At 37.6% G+C, this 17,528-nt stretch overlaps 1 long non-coding RNA gene across 1 annotated transcript; it reads right to left on the bottom strand.

Moving 5' to 3' along the window:
• Positions 1–7,354: 7,354 nt before the first annotated feature.
• On the bottom strand, positions 7,355–7,835 carry LOC132845286 (uncharacterized). The gene is made up of 2 exons (XR_009648409.1): positions 7,702–7,835; positions 7,355–7,593 (listed from the first exon to the last, which is right to left on the bottom strand). It is a non-coding gene; the product is annotated as an uncharacterized LOC132845286 (long non-coding RNA).
• Between the last annotated feature and the right edge of the window lie 9,693 nt (positions 7,836–17,528).

Below are 17,528 nucleotides of genomic sequence, written 5' to 3'. Positions count from 1 at the left end.
TTGAGTAACATTAACATTGTTAATTTTATTAAATTAACAATGTTAATAATGTTACTGTTATTATGTTGGCTTTGTAGAAGCCAACATTCTGTTTTACTATTTCAGCTTAGACAAAAAATTATAAAATTTAATGCGGCCTAGGGCTTTCGAGCCACATGCACCAAATTCAGATATGTTGTAGACCCTGGTCTGAGGTTTGTTGCTTTTACTTTTCTAAGCGATCCTAGTAACGGTACTTCCGGTACCGGGTCTCAAAGTGGCCTTTTTTCCCATAGACTCCCATTATAAAATTTGGAGGTTTATAACTCGGCAAGCTTTCGAACTATCTACACCAAACTCGGCCAGCTCCTTCAGGGTGATACTCTGAACAAACTTTTTATTTAGTGTACCGACTGGCCTTTCGGTTGTGCCACAGCCCCGCCCCCAAAATATGCAAAATCAAAAAACATTTTACAACATGGACATATCAAAACATTCAGCCCAATGAGAACTTCCTCAGGAGTATTCGGATGACGTCACATGCTCGTCTCCACTTGCCTCCAAATGTTTGGCACCCTATCTTTCTGTCCACTTGCCTCCAAAAGTAACACTTTATGTCCACTTGCCTCCAAAAAGCACCGGCCTTTGTGAATACTTGCACCGTCAAAGCCAATATCAAAGTTTGTCGCGACGAACTTTACAAATCTAGTTATAACGTTATTGTTTATATATAATGTTTATTATTTATTTATTCATTTTATTAATTTTATTAATTCTATTATTAAAAGGTCAATCAACTGTCCCTTTCCTCTCATGTTCCTAATGTGACTTGCTCGTGTCGGTTTCTCCTCTACAACATTAGAAGGATTCGGCCATTTCTGTCCACACAGGCTGCTCAGGTACTTGTTCAGTCTCTTGTCATCTCTAGACTGGATTACTGCAACGCACCGCTGGCAGGTCTACCTATGAACGCAATCCGTCCTCTGCAAATGATCCAAAATGCAGCTGCCCGGCTTGTTTTCAACCTGCCAAAGTTCTCGAATACCACCCCGCTGCTGCGATCCCTCCACTGGCTTCCGGTACTGTATCTGCACGCATCAGATTCAAAACACTGATGCTGGCCTACAAAGCCAAAAATGGACCAGCTCCCTCTTACCTCAAAGCCCTCATCACTCCTCGCACTGCACCCCGCACCCTCCGATCTACCAGCACTGCTCGACTGTTTCCACCATCTCTCAGGGTAAGAGGCAAGCATACTACAAGACTCTTCTCTGTACTGGCACCAAGGTGGTGGAATGAACTTCCCCTAGAGGTCCGGACAGCTGAGTCACTATCTATTTTCAAGCGGCGGTTGAAGACCTACTTATTCAGGAAACACTTCAACTAGCACTTTTTCCTTATCTTTTGCATTTAAAAAAAAAAAACCTTTGACACTTTTTCATTGTAACTTTGAACAAATGTTTTAAACTCATGGTATCTTAAGTATGTAACTTAGTGAGCCAGCATTAATGTAGTCAATGTTAGAGATTTAAGCACTTATGTACATCGCTCTGGATAAGGGCGTCTGCCAAATGCTGTAAATGTAAATGTAAATTTTATTTGCATCCAACATGATTTGAGCATGTATTTTCACTCTCTCTCTCATTTTCTACCACTTATCCGAACCATCTCAGGCGTCATCGGGCATCAAGGCAGGATACACCCTGGATGGAGTGCCAACCCATTGCAGGGCACACACACACTCTCATTCACTCACGCAATCACACACTGCAGACAATTTTCCAAATATGCCAGTCAACCTACCATGTATGTCTTTGGACCGGGGGAGGAAACCGGAGTACCCGGAGGAAACCCCCGGAGAAGTGCTAACCACTAAGCCACCGTGCCCCCCATGTATTTTCAAAGCCCCAAATAAAAAAATAAAAAACAGAGCTTACACCTGAACTGAAAATCAAACCCACAATGCTGGTGTTTTTCAATAGACACATGTAAGCATATTAAAGCGTTGTTGGTTTTTTTCAATCTGTGAGATTTCACAATGTAATTGGTTTACATTAATACTAGATAAATTGATCGGGCTTACTTTGCATCATTTAACCTAATAACTTAATTTAGTATATATATAGTAATTGTCACGATGCAGGACAAAGGCGAGTGAGGATCCAAGTGCAGTTTTAACGTTTTAATAAACCAAGACAAGAAACAGATAACAGACAGACAGGCAAAACAAGGCAACACACAGAGCTAACAGGAAACAGGAACACAAACATATAGACAACGACTAGCAACAGGGAAGTGAGCAAACAGAGTATATATGACTGACAGGAACCAATGACAAAGCAGAGACAATCAGAGACAAAGACAACACACCTGAAGGAGAGATGGAGTTCAATTAATGTCCATGGTAACCAATGAGTGGGCGGAGCAAACAATTAACAACAGGGAAAGACAGCAGACAGAAACAGGGCAGAAACACAGACAGACTCATTACAGTAATATAGTATGGTATGAAATATAGTATGTTTGAAATGACATTTATACATAACCTACACAAGATCATTTTTCTTAAATCTGGGAAAGGAAAAAAGGGAAAAGATAGACCACTCTGCCAAAAACCTGGATCTTGACCTAACTACACAAAACTGTGTGAAAGACAGTACTATGCTATTGCATCGAGCTAAATCATACAGGAACATTACTGGTGGCCTACCCTAGTTCAGGTTGTTACTGATGCAGCTTCTATGACAATACAAAATGACCTCAGCGCCTTGAACTCTCAAGCAAGGAAACTTTCTCCACCTGTCATTAATGAGTTTATAGTAATAGTGGTTGTAAACTGATTTTCTAAGGCCCGTCACCTGATGCCTTTTAATGTGAACCCTAGCAGTACATCAGAAACACTGGGAAACAAATCAGTGCTGCCAGAAAAGTGAATCATCCAAAAAATTAGCAAACAAATAGCAATTTAGAAAATAACACTTTTTTCAGCTTCTGAACCAGATGCCCTGTGGAACGTTTTTAAATCAATTTAATGTGACAAAAATAAAACAATTTCTTTCTCAAATTATGAAAGTGTCATTTATATATGACAACAATGGCCATTACATATATTTTCCTTTTTTTTTCGTGGGCTGTTCAGTTCATAAAGGTTCACTGGACATGCTATCATTATCTACTACAAAACAGAGAAACAGTATTGCTGTAAGGAAAAAGTATTACTCTTTAAGCAGCATTTTCTAACATGCATGATTTTCAGATTTTCTTTTAAACATTAGAGTACAACCAATTACACTGGCACTGAAACACTTTCTCCCACAGCTCATGGGCTACCATGTGTTAGTCTGTACAGACAACATGACGATAGTTTCCTACATCAATCATCAAGGCAGTCTTTGATCATGCCCTTTGTTCAGCTTGGTGAAGCAGGTCCTGCTCTGGGCATAACGATTTACACATAATCCAGGGAGCAGACTTCCAGTCAAGGCAGTGTCTGAGAACCTGGTAAGAGCATCTCCACCCATAGGTGGTGGAATGCATATGGCAGATTTTTGGCAGGTTCCCCCAGGTTCCTGTATGCTTCCTGTGTGCTTTACCCACAGTAGCTCTGCTCCCAGGAAGTGGAGACCATATTGAATGCTAGGGCTCTCTCCACAATTAGCATGTACCCAATGTCTCTCCTCTTAACATCTGTAAAAGGGTAGTGGACTTTATATTTCCTGTTACCCCTGTTCACTCTCCTGAGTTTCTTCTAGGTATAGTCTATGCTATTTTGCAACCTAGCACACTTTGCTGGTGGTGGCTGTTACCCAGGTCTTTGGTGTGGGCTGCTTGCTATTGCCCCTAGGCTTTAGGGCTCATAGCCGATGCTCTGCTTCCACTGTCACCCATGAAATTCTTACAGCCCTGCGGTAGTTGGTATTGCTGTTCCCATCGTGTCAAACCATGACGCAACGTCAGGTTCACTTAAAAGGGAATCACATCATGTTACATACAGTATGTAAGAAAAGGGAACAAGATGCTTTGTCACTTGCCACACTCAGGGCACTCACTCGCACTTTCTCCAGACAAGTAGAAGTTAAAGTAATGTGACTTAGATGCCCTTAAATGGTCTTTCTGATGCGTTCAGCTTTATCACAAAAGATTGGCGTGTTTTCTCACAATAACATGCCAGTAAGTGAACTGGTTAAAAGAAAAAAGCACAGTGTAAAAGACAAATTGTCAAATTTAATTACATGTTCCATTACTAAAATAAAAAATAGATGTTATTTTTTGTATTAGGTCATTTATTTAATATACTTTTTACAAAAACTGAGTTTTAGATTCATGGAGTCTGTGCCCACATTGTTCTTTTGTTAGTGAGGATCTTTTGTACTGCTGAGCATTCATCCATAGTCACATCCAGTCAGTGCATTCTTCATCATTAAGCAGGTCTACTCCTGCAAGTCCAGCTCTAATGCTTTTATTCTACAAGATTCATTTGGCTCTCAAGCAGTCTGCCTTGTTTGTTGTATTTGTACAGCATTATCAGCTAATTGGCTTCCTCTGGGTTTGTTTGTGGTCTGATGAACGGGCTGGCAGTAAAAAAAAATGTGTCACCTACTGCAGTGAGAATTCAAAAAAAGAGATTGGGGGCTTGCAGTAAAGTAGTTAAGGGTACAATTATTTAAGAAATCTCCAGTCTTGGTGCATGGTGGGCATGGTGAGCTACAGTAGGTGTGAGCAGAGACACGTTTTACAATTTTACAATTCAATTCATGTAAAGCATAGAGGTTAAGCTAACTACATTATTTTACTTTGACCAAACCACATTGCCATTGCTCATTCTACACGTGTCCTATGTTACAAGATATTTATTGGCTTTAAAAGTGATCATTTGTGGCAATAATATAAAAACAGACTGATGAAAAAATCACTTCACAAAGAATGTTCTGAAAAGTTTTTCAAACCAATACTTATGTCTCAGACTTCCATGTAAAAAATACTAACAGAAGATGGCAGGGGCAGAGCTGCCAGGGTACAACTGGTGCATTTACATCAGAGTCTGCAACCCTGTGTGGCTAATTATTTACTCCAGACTCTAGAAACACATGGATAACAACATAATCTAACAGCTAGATTGTGCCAGTTAACCACTCCAGTTGTTTTATGAAAGAACTTCAGAAACATGAGGGAAAAGTCTCAGTTAAATGTAAATTTGTTTAATAACAAAGAACATTGTAACCATCATGTACATTTTTTTTATATATTTGTCTATTTCTAAAAGCAAAAAAGCAAGAAAAGAGAAAAAGCTCCATGATTAGATTTTTTTTCTTTTTTATCTGTTCCTTCTGGCACCTCATTCCCTCACTTACAATGAACTCTTGTGTGAATGGTAAACTTTCAGAACATACATTGCTTGGTCAGGGAGAGTATTACAGCAATTAGGTTACTCTTATAATATTGTGTTCTTTGAGAACAACTTTATCCTAAATTTATTGATTGTGATCTTCAAATAAATAAATAAATAAATAAATAAATCAACCTTCTGGTATGACTAGCAAAATGATCTGCCAGTAGAACAAGTTTACTTACTTATGGCCTACTGCAAAGATCTGCAACAGGAAAAGATACCATAACTATCATAACTAATGTTTTTTAATGTAGTTTTTAAAACAATTTCTGTTATTGGCTTAGTGGAGTAAGGTTTAACATGACAAGAACAATGAATCATTTTGAATCATTGAATCATTCAAAAATAACATCCTTACTTAGGCAAGACTTATCAGAGAGTACCTCTTCTAAAGTTGAAGTTAGAGTCAAGGTCACATTCATGACTGTTCAGAGCAGTGTTGTACCCGGGGGACACATTCGAGAGAAGCATTTTAATTTTTCTAACCACACTTAGCTTAGCATAATAATCAGCATTGTAAACTCACCAATAATTAAAATGTATAAAATAATTAGCATTATTTTGTTGATTTGGTGCAGAAGAAAAGACTGATGTCATATTAATGACAAGTCACTAATTCAGATTTTCACCTATTCTTATGGAAGCTTCACACTGATAATTGGTAGGTATCACACTCCAAGAGTTGCTCTGACACAGTCTACTAGCAATCACAATTTAGCCCTTGTTAAAATCTCTCAGATCCTTATGCTTGTCCATTGTTCCTGCATCCAACACATCATCTATGAGAACATATTTTTCAATTACTTCCTACAATATCCTACCCTTAACTAGTGCCACTGCAATGAAATAATGTTATTCACGTCACCTGTCAGTGGTTTTAATGTTATGGCTTATTGGTGTAGAACCTTGGCCATTTTTAAGAATTCATTGATTCAATTTAAAAAACCAGCATTGCTGGTCCAGCATAAGGTATGTTTTGCATGCTGGCACCAGCTTGGGATGGTGGTATGCTGGTCCAGCATTAGGTGCTGGTTGCTGGTGTGCTGGCCGACCAGCCTGGGATGCTGGTGTGCTGGTCCAGCATTAGGTGTTGGTTGCTGGTGTGCGGGCCGACCAGCCTGGGATGCTGGTGTGCTGGTCAACATATGCTGTCTATGATGCTAGTATAATCCCAGCAAGACCACAACAAAACCCATTTGTTACATAACACATTTCTTAGTGCCTATTCATAGTTAAATAAAGACCAAGACAATTTTCTAAAGAATTGCAATTCACTTTTTATTAAAGAAAAACATTCTGGATATTCCTATCATTTACAGGGCTTTCTTTATCTATGTATACGTGTGTGTGTGTGTATATATACACACATTATATATATATATATATATATATATATATATATATATATATATATATATATATATATATATATATATATATATACACATACATACATACATATATACACACACACACACACACACACATATATATATATATACACACATACATACACACACATACACACACACACACACACACTGTAAGGAGGAGGCATACGGCTGTGGATCCCTTTGCAGCTTAGTTTTAATATCGATCAGAAGAGTAGTCAGGCAATGATCAGGACGGGCAGAGGTATAAATATCAGAGCAAAGGCAAAATCAGAGTCGAAAACAGGCAAAAGGTCGAGGCAGGCAGAAAACAGTCAGAAACAAGAAACAGAGTAATACCAGGAAACCGCTCAGAATGACAGTACAGAGACTAGTCGAGACCTCGCACAGCTGTCAAGTTCATGTGTGGTTTTAAAGGGAGCAGAGATGACAAACAGGTGGCGGTGATAATGAGTGTGATAGGTGGATAATGGGAGGTGTAGTCCGGAAGCGCGCTAGTACTCCGGAGACGCGTCTCTATGGTGACGCTCAGGCGGCGGCTCGTGGTTCGTGACACACACACACACACACACACACACACACTATAATATATATATAAGTTTGTTTAAAATATTTATTGGACAATGACATTTGCCATCACACTGTAAGATACACACGTGCACAAATAACGTTACACAATATAACCTTTACAACACACATTTTTGGTCTTAGCTTCCGCTCTCTCTTTTAGCGAGTAACAAGTAGTATGTGGTGGCGACGACCATGTTTTTTTAAGAGGTGCTACCCGGAGTCGTTTGCCTTTAGACAACTCCTGCTCTATGTCTTCTTTATTCTCTGAAAAATTATAGAAACAAAATAAGAAACAAAACTATAGATCACTCATTTGTTTATATTGTGCAGTGAACGAGTTACGATAAAACAGCTACTGCTTAAGTTGCATACCTTTAAGCATCAGTATTTGTGCCCTGAAGAAGTCTTGCTTCCATCGTACCCAATAAACCTGAGTTTGGTCAAACATGTCGTAGTTAAAGTCCTTAATTTCGCTAGTTGAAACAACTACCGTGCAGCCGTCATCCAGGTACCTCACGTATGCAAACATTCTGATTCCCAGTGATCAGCAGATTCGTCGTGTAGAAGCGGTAGCTTTTTATTTACCCCAAAACAAAATCCTAATTACGGTGGCAAAAACAAGATGATCTGGAACACGTGCACTTATACCAATTTCGATAAACACTGTAAGGTCTATAATGTAGTCGAAAACATTGCGAGTTTTATTTTTGGAAAGTGCAGGAACTACATTTACCTTCGTGAACATAGTTGCTTTAAAGGTTGCATAGCAAAGCTGGGTAATATCTCTTCACATTACCGCTTTACTAATAAAACAAACAAACACCTTCAAAAACCATCATTCTGTATGATTTATATGCTGTTTCCCTCATGGAGCAAAGGAAGTCAACATTTGTTGGTATTGCTATACTTAATTTGTGGAGACACTTTAATCCATAACGAACGATTTTTAAATGTTTTTATTCTTTATTATTCAAAGCTTTTTGAGCTTTGTTATTTCAGTTCTTTATTCAAAAGAGGGAGCAAAAGAAATAACACACTTATAATTAAATATATTCCAATATATTGTGTTTTAATCTTATATTGTGTTACATAGAAACATATACAAGCAAAAATAAAGGTTGTTCCCATAAAGCTCATTCCAGCAAGATCATACTGGTTAACCAGCTACACCAGCCCCATTTTGCTTGATAACACCATGACTATGCTGGCCACCCATCTATACCAGCACTATACCAGCACTATACCAGCATGAACCAGTAAAAACCAGCCTGGACCAGCATGGAATTCATGCTGGTTTATGCTGGATTTTTCAGCAGGGTTAGCATTTAACAATTTTTTATTGCCTTCTTTCCTTTGTAATGCAATAGAATCCATTGCAAATGGCCTTGCTCTAATTCTAAGAATAAAACATTAAACTAAGTTGTATAAGTAAGGTAAGTTCATATATGTCCAAACTTTGTTGCTCAGATAGGTCAGAGATTCGGCAAAAAGCTGAAGATAATAAAAGCTGAACGTATGAAGAACCCCTGTAAATGTATTTAGTTTCAAATATTAAGAATTTGAAAGCACAAATATAGATAAGAATGAGAGAAAGAAGGAGCCTTAAAAAGCAGCCTTATATTCTGGATTCTTTCGCATTAACCCCCAAATTATATTAAATTGCATGTATTAATATTAAATATTTGTTCATATTTATATATGAACAAATATTTAATATTAATACATGCAATTTAATATAATTTGGGGGTTATTCAGTTATTCAGTAGCTCAGCCTTCAGTATTTGAAACTGTGAACTGTAAAGAAATGGCAAATCTGTGTAAAACACATGATTCTAAAAGCTGTGTCTGTATTTGAATTTTGACGTGGAAATGCCAGCAAAGAAGTTCAGATTTACCTTCACCTTGAACTTCTCACCAAAGCATTCACCAAGGGTCATGTAATTCTCTTTCGACTGCATTGTAAGAGAATAATATATGATTACAGGTCTCTGAGGTCAACTATCAGAGCATAAAAAGGGACGAATCCCAGGAACTGCAATGCAGAATAGATGAGATGAAATGTTAATTTCTATACTTACTGTATATGTGTGTGTGTGTGTGTGTGTGTGTGTATATATATATATATATATATACATATATATATATATATATATACATACACACTATTAAAAAAAGACAATATAACAGCATTTTCTGAGAATTTACCACTAGATGACAGGCTTTACAAATGGTCAGTTTAAAAAAAAGGAATGGTCTTACGATGGAGTGAAGGTAGAGCTTAGAGAGATTGGGGAGGAGTTGGTGAGGCTTCATACTATGCATTCTAACATGAGCATGCTTGTAACTGCTGTACTACAGGAACCCAAGCAGGATAAATTCTAAAGCATAAAACCAAATTGTTTGCGTCTTTGTTTTTACCATTACTGTCATTACTCATCGATTTATTTCTGAAACAATGTTCCATGATTTCATCCAAACATTACACTCCTTCAAACATATAAATCCAGAAGCAGCAGCAACACAAACCAGTACCTTTTTAGTGATCCATGTTATTGGCTTCCAGTTGCTCTGACAGGCTATTAATCTTGTTGGGGCTTTTCGTCCGCTGCTGCCGCCTGATATCAGTGGCTAAATTAGCAGTCTGGCTTTGTGTCCCCACTTTAGCATGAAATTGAGCATCATTGTTGTATTCATCATCTTTAAACTTCCTATCTGCTTTGCAGCACTGCCCTTCAAAAAAACGTTTTTCTCATGGAAATCAATAATAAAAAATAATCTTTTCCTAAAAACATACCAAATGGTTTTCTTATATTTCCACCATAAATGTTGACAAATATCTTTTTGGCAGAATCTAATGATAATAGTTTTTGCTCATGTTCAAACAGTAAAGCAGCTGTGTAGTTGTTTTTATTCTGCCTTATGAAACCAACACAGTGTCATGATTGTAAATGTGTAACTATTCATACAATTTGTTTGAAACATTACAAATTTGCCATTTGGAGCTTGTTACATCTTAATTTGTATTAACCTTAACAATATTGAACTTCATTCTTGTTTATATCTAAAATCAATAAAGTCATTTCAATAAGCACAAGAATGGTTGAGTTTCAAGAGACTACTCAAGTTCTTCTACACTAATTTTCTCAATAACAAGGTGTTTCACTCTACAGACCTTAAAGATACAGGATGTTGTTTGTTTTTTGCACCATTCTGAATAAGTATATGTTTGATGTGAACATTATCTGAAACTCTTCTGTACCTGAATGATTTTATTCATTGTGCAGCTGCCACAAGATTGGCTGATTATATCCCTTAAATGAGATGGGGAACAGGTGTTATAAAATGGATTAGAGTGTAGATGTCTCTGTTTCAATATTCTCTAAAACATATTGTTAATATTTTAAACAATGTTTACAGCTTTGACAAAACAAATTCCAAGCATCTTTGGACACTTCATCCACTTTTGTTAAATTCCCTCATGGTTTCTCTATTCAATCTCTCTTTCTCTCAGTTCAATCGAAATGTTAAGTGATAATCATAAGTGGAAGAACTGATTATTTCTCTTGAGACACAGTCTGGACCTAGATTAAATCTGGCCCAATCTCAAAGCTGATGGGCTCCCAGACATTATGCATTAAACAGTCGGCACTTCAAGAGCATCTTCCACTCGGTTGGTGGAGAATAAGAAGGCAAGGACAAAATGACCATAAATCTGTACATGGGTGAAAGCTGTTAAAATTGAATAGTCCCAGCTGATTACAGATAAGGCATTTTCAGATTTTGAATGAAGCATTCTAGATGAAGCATCTGTATTATGCAGGAAAATTCTATTTCGTCACTTAGATGATTCAAGGAGATAGAGATCTGTGTCAACACACAAACTAAATTAAAAATGTGAAGACTTAAGATTTGATACTACTAATACATAATGCAATTTATTCTGATATTACATGTTTAACATCAAAGGTTATGGAATGGGAAAAAAAAACAAAAATAAACTGCTGAATAATAACTGAAGCATGCTGCATCAATAATTTTATTTTTGTTTTTTTTATTTATTTTTATTTAGATATTTCATGGAACCCTAACCCTCATGACCAAAAGCTCTATAGCTGCAAAGTTCATCTTTAAATAAAAATATTTGTATGTATTTATTTGTTGTTTGTTGGTTATTAAATCTTATTCTTTTGTCTATCTATCTATCTATCTATCTATCTATCTATCTATCTTTGTTAATATAATCTAATGCATTTCCATAACCATCCTCTGTGTTTTTGTACATTATGTACATCTGCAAGATCTTTGATATAAAAAAGGCTCATTTACTTATATTTGTATCTCAATGCCATTTCAAAAACAGCAACTTATCTTTGCAATTGAAACAGCACTGAGGCTCACACTATCCACAACCAGTTGTTTTTCAAGCAACTGTAGTAGAGGCAATCAATAAAAAATAGCCGCCAGCTATGGCAATATCAAAGCTCCAAAAAGGACATTGTTGCAGGAATCTAGCCAGCTAGAATCTCAATTATCCCAGCATTAACCAGAGGTATTGCCATTCATCTACAAACTGCAGGCCTGTGTTTGTTAACTCTGTCTGAATGTAATAAAGTACTTTATTTAACATTTATTGTAATTTATTTACATATTGAAATCATTATTTATTATGACCTGATTTTGTATTACTGTTACTTGATTTTGTGTATTATCTAAACAAAAATACATGTCAGAGTTCAATTTTAAATTTTCAAAAAGCTCCTTATAGAGATAAATATACAAATCGCTTAAGAAAGCACTGTTATGACTGAGCGTCACAATACACCATTTATGATTTATGATAGCAGTACATTAGCAATTAGTGTTTTGTTTCAGCAATAATTATTGTGATGTTCAATTTCAGTTCATTTGTTGATTGGTTATAATGTTTGTAATTACGTAAAATTGCAAACGCTTGAATCAAATACAAATACATCTGTGTAACAGGGTCAGCAGATGCTAAAGGGCAAAAAAATCATATGTGACTAGTCCAGAAAAAATGTTTTATACAATTTATATCAAAAATATTTTAAGGATGTACTAGTGTGCTTGCATAGGAAGAAAATATTTTACAACAGATTATAAATTTCATGGATAGTTACGGTCTGCTGTCAAATCATTGCCGGTAATGATGGGTTTGGATTACACTTCCAAATCACAGATAGACATCTGGATTTTTTAAATTGAGTCAATAGAGTGTAACAATGCCTGCAAATTGTGTTCTGAAGTTTCTACAGATCAGTACATTTCTTAGACAGAGTCTGTATTATGCCATCTTACATGAAGAATTAGATGAATGTTGGCTGTTTTGGAACTAGTCATGTTTTCAGTTTCTGAATTCTTTGGCCCAGTCTTAGGCTGGAGAATCAATACTTGTTTACGGCACACAATTCCTGGAGACTAGATTTTAATGTGCAACAGAAGCTTTCTTTTGATTTCTCCATGTATCTACATAAAATACTATCGATCAGCACTGCATGTCAGTTTAATTCAGGTGAATAGCACAAATGCAAGATAATTTTGTTAAATTTTATTCTAGTCTCTGAAGCACTGTTTTTTTTTCAGCAGAGAGATGGGATATTAATGGTATATAGAGAGAGAAACAGAGAGGTATATAGATGGTGGTTGTGGGTTACTGATCTTTGAGATTTCATGTATTATATATTTCAGGGAAATGAAATTGGGGTAATTTTCATATAGAGAACAAAGTGGTTTTGTTCAACCAGTTAATGACGTGCAGTTCCAGATAATTTTATGTCTCACATTTATATTTGGTATTCAGTGTTAATGCACCATACATCAGTAAGCAGCAATATGGATATGTATTAAAAGTGAAAGGTGTATCTTTGTACTGAGTTAGATCTCCCACTGATCATGCTGTGTGTACTATGGGTTGTGCTGTGGGTTGTCAGTGTGTTGGTGTTTATTGGGGGAATCAGGGAGTTGAATCTGCAATTTTTTGGTATATGGAACAATGAGCAGCTTTGCAACAAATTAGCTCCCTTGACTCACACGTTGCCCCCATCAACACACTCATACGCACACACACGCACACACACATAAAACAGACTCAGACATTCATGTAATCCTGATGTCAAGAAAACTAGACTATATTAATTTAAAAACTGATTCTACAATATTAAACACATTCATAAACATGCATACTGTGGACTCATACTGTATATATTCAATAGTCTTGAGTCATAAGCAACATAAAAACTATTAAACGGCAAAATGATTTGCTGTTCAATAAATAAATAAATGAATAGAATAAATACTTCTGCTTTAGAAGCAAGAGCTGTTTTTCTATCTGCAGTTTCTTGACTGGCCTTGGAATTAAGCTTTAGAAACTTTTACCAAAGTTACCAAAGATTTTTACTAATATTTTAATTTATAAAGTGTGTAGACTAATAAGATATGTAACATCCATCTTAGATGACAGTTTTCTCTGTATAGCAGCTTTATCCAATCAAATAATTCAAGTTATGTTCACACAAATTTAAAATTTATTAATTTGAGGCAAGTCAACTTTCTTACAACTTTACATATATTGCAGGGAGAAGTCCTGGGCAAACTGTGCAAAGTATGACAAAAGTTCTGTCTTGCTACTTTGTAGAACAATGTTTCAGAACAGTCCAAATTAAGCACACATGAAGATTAACTCTACAGATGCAAAAAAATTGAAGGCAAAAGTTTTGATGATACCTATTTTAAGCATTCAATCACTTTTTCATGTAAAACACAGGCACTTTATTTCATACTAAAAAAAATCATTTGTTTATACTGATCGATAATGTCCAATAAATCAGTCTCCTTTCTGAAGTTTCCTTCAAGTATTTTGGCAGAATGGAATGCCACTATACTTCACTGAATGTGTATTATTTGATAAAAATCGTTGACTCCAATAGTTATATATACAGTATATCAGCTCAAATATCTAAACAGTATTGTCTAAACAATTTAACCTTTCTTTATTAGCTAAGCCATGTAAAAGAAAAAAAGAAAAAAGAGAATGTATTAAAAAAAGACATTTATTTATTTTAGATTATACATAATTAATATTATAAATTAAAAAATAAATTATAGCATATTATAATTATAGCATACTTCCCAATTTTATAATGGGAAAAGAACAAGGATAAACATAATTTGATTTTTAATGATTTATTGCACTATTTAAAGAAGCAATCCATCGCCAAAATTCATCGACAATATAAATGTTGAACATATAAGGAAAATGGAACAGCATCATACACAGATGGAAACTAAAATGTCTTTATGTGTAAGGGACTGTGGGATATAAATGTGTGCTACCATTTATCAGAATATTTAAATCAAATCACCAATATTGTTTTAGCTGAGAAATATATTTCACAGGCACCTAGGGTGGAGTGCAGCATGGGGTAGAGTGTTACCACTTTACAGTTTACAGTTCTATATGTGGGTTTCATCATGCTACTCTGGTTTCTTTCTGCTGTCCAAAAACAAGCAGGTACAAGTAGGAGGTAGGTAGGTACTCTAAACTGCCCTAGGTGTAAATGAGTGTGCAATGTACATGCACCCCATCCATGATGAATTTGTCCTGTCTTGCACACAGTGTTGCTCCACCACGACCCACCAGGAAATGTGAAGGATTGTGTGAATGTGTGTTCATTGTGCACATCTAGGGTGAATCTTTTAGCCTTGTGCCTAAAGTTACCAGGATTCATCTTGACCATGACTGGAATAAAGCAGATAGTCAAGATAAAAGGGTGAATGAGCCAAGGTGGATCAAATCACCAAATAATTTTAAAACACTCATTCATTTTCATTTTTCATTTTAGAATAGATAAATTGATCCCATTACATATATGCTTCCTTTACTGGGAGATACATCATCCTTAAAAACTTATCCTTAAAAATTATCCTTGTAATAATATTTTATGTCAGCGTATTCCTCCGGATTTCCAGTTTGCGGCGGTCATTGGTGACGTCACTTCCGGGTCGCCAAACATTTCATCCCAGCAACGCTATTTAAGCATCCCACCATTCTCCTGTTCTAGTTATTTGTCTAGTTCTGCTGTTTGCCCAAGTGGACTTTTCGCCAGGTTGGATTTACTTTAACGTTTGTTTCGCCTGTTTTTGCAGACTTCAGTTGTTTTCTTTGCTAGACTTCACTTTTTTTATGGTTTTCGTGCTCCGGACATTGCCTCAGCCACAAATAAACTAATTCGTTGCATGAGCTCAGCCTCCCCTACCTATGATTGAGCAGACCCAAAACACCATTCAGGAGCCACATTTACCTCACCCTAAGAATTTCTCCAGAGATGCTGGACTTTGCCATGCTTTTTTCATGCAGTGCTTAGTGATTTTCAAATTCCAACCCTCCTCTTTCCGTTTGGATCGGTTCAAGGTAGCATACGTGATCTCCTTGCTGTCTGGAAAGGCCAAGATCTGGGATACAGCAGAATGGGAGTATCAGTCATCCATCTGCTACTTGTTGGATGCTTTGTCCATGGAACTTCGCAAGGTTTTTGATTCCACTTTACCAAAGATGGATGCCACCCGAGCCTTGTTTGAGTCATCCCAGGGGCCCTGCTTGGTGGCTGAGTAATCCGTGGATTTTGGCGTGGCCGCCAGGGAGAGTAGGTGGAACACCACAGCCCTCTGTGATGCCTTCTACTAAGGCCTAGCTCACCAGGTGAATGATGAACTCGCCGCACATGAACTTCCCTACGAGCTTGATGACCTGATTTTTCTGGGTACCTGGATTGCTCTCTGAATCCATGAAAGATGAAAGGATGGGCAACTAGCCCGCTCCTGGCTTCCCAGAACCCCGTATGTCAAGCCTTGTTAAGCATGCCATTTCCCCAACCCATGGCGATTGGATGTCGCCACCTGCGCTCTGCGGAGAATGAGAAACGTCAGGGCCAATGATCTCTGTCTTTACTGTGGTAAGGCACTTCGCCATCTCCTGTCCAGCAAAAGGCAGGGCTTGCCGTTGAAGGAGGAGCCAGCGCCAAGCCTCTAGCCATCATCTAGTCCGTATCAGAGAGGGTTGCATTCAACACCCCCACTGGCTATTACAAGTACCTGGTAATGCTGTTTGGCCTCACTAACACCCCAGCAGTGTTCCAGGGAGCTTGTTAATGAAGTCTGCTATGCGTATGCTAAATCATATAATTTTTGTGTACCTGAATGATATCCTTACTGTCCCTGCACGATCCGAGGAATACACGCGTCATGTCTGTGCGGTGCTTCAGAGGCTCTTACAGAACCGATTATACGTAAATGCTGAAAAATATGAGTTCGAGGTGACTGAAACCACCTTCAAGGTTCAACATTGTGCTATCCTACCGGTCGGGAATGAAGAATGGAAACCCTGAGGCTCTCTCTCGACAGTTTTCCCCTGATCCCATCAAGGCCACCACTGAACACGTTCTTCCACCCTCCATCACTATTTGGGCCCTTTGGCTAGGGATAGAAAGAAGAATTCAGCAAGCCGTGTCCAATGTGCCTATTCCCAATGGCTGTCTGGATGGCAAACTCTATGTTCCAGATCACCTCCAGTCCCAAGTTCTCGTGATGCTTGTGACTTTGTTGCTGCCTGTCCAGTATGCGCTCAACACAAGAGCCCTCGAACTCTCCCATCTGATCTCCTTCAGCCACTGTCGGTTCCTTGCCATCCATGGTCTCATATCTCTTTAGATTTTGTCACTGGTTTCCCTCCTTCCACTGGCTGCTCCACCATTCTCTCTCTCTGGTTGACCACTTTTCTAAGCTCGCCCATTTTGTTCCCCTGCCCAAACTTCCATTGGCCAAAGAAATGGCTTTTCTCCTCCTTCAGCATGTTTTCTGACTCTATGGCATTCCCTGGAACATAGTCTCGGAAAGAGGAACCCAGTTTACCTCCAACATTTGGAGGGAATTTTGCCAGCTCTTAGGTGTCTTCATTAGCCTCTCCTTTGGTTTTCACCCCCAGTCCAACGGACAGACGGAACGGCCCAACCATGAACTTGAGACTGGGCTTCGCCTTCCCTGTGCTGAAGATCATTCTTCCTGGGCCTCCAACCTGGTTTGAGTCTAGTATGCCCACAATTCCCTGCCTTCTGCTGCCACAGGTCTATCCCCTTTTTAAGCTGCCTTTGGCTATCAACCCCTATTGTTCTCTACTCAGGATCTGG

Source organism: Tachysurus vachellii, chromosome 5, assembly GCF_030014155.1.
Source record: "Tachysurus vachellii isolate PV-2020 chromosome 5, HZAU_Pvac_v1, whole genome shotgun sequence".
Taxonomy (NCBI): Eukaryota; Metazoa; Chordata; class Actinopteri; order Siluriformes; family Bagridae; genus Tachysurus; species Tachysurus vachellii.
This window is presented reverse-complemented; position numbering and strand designations above follow the sequence as displayed.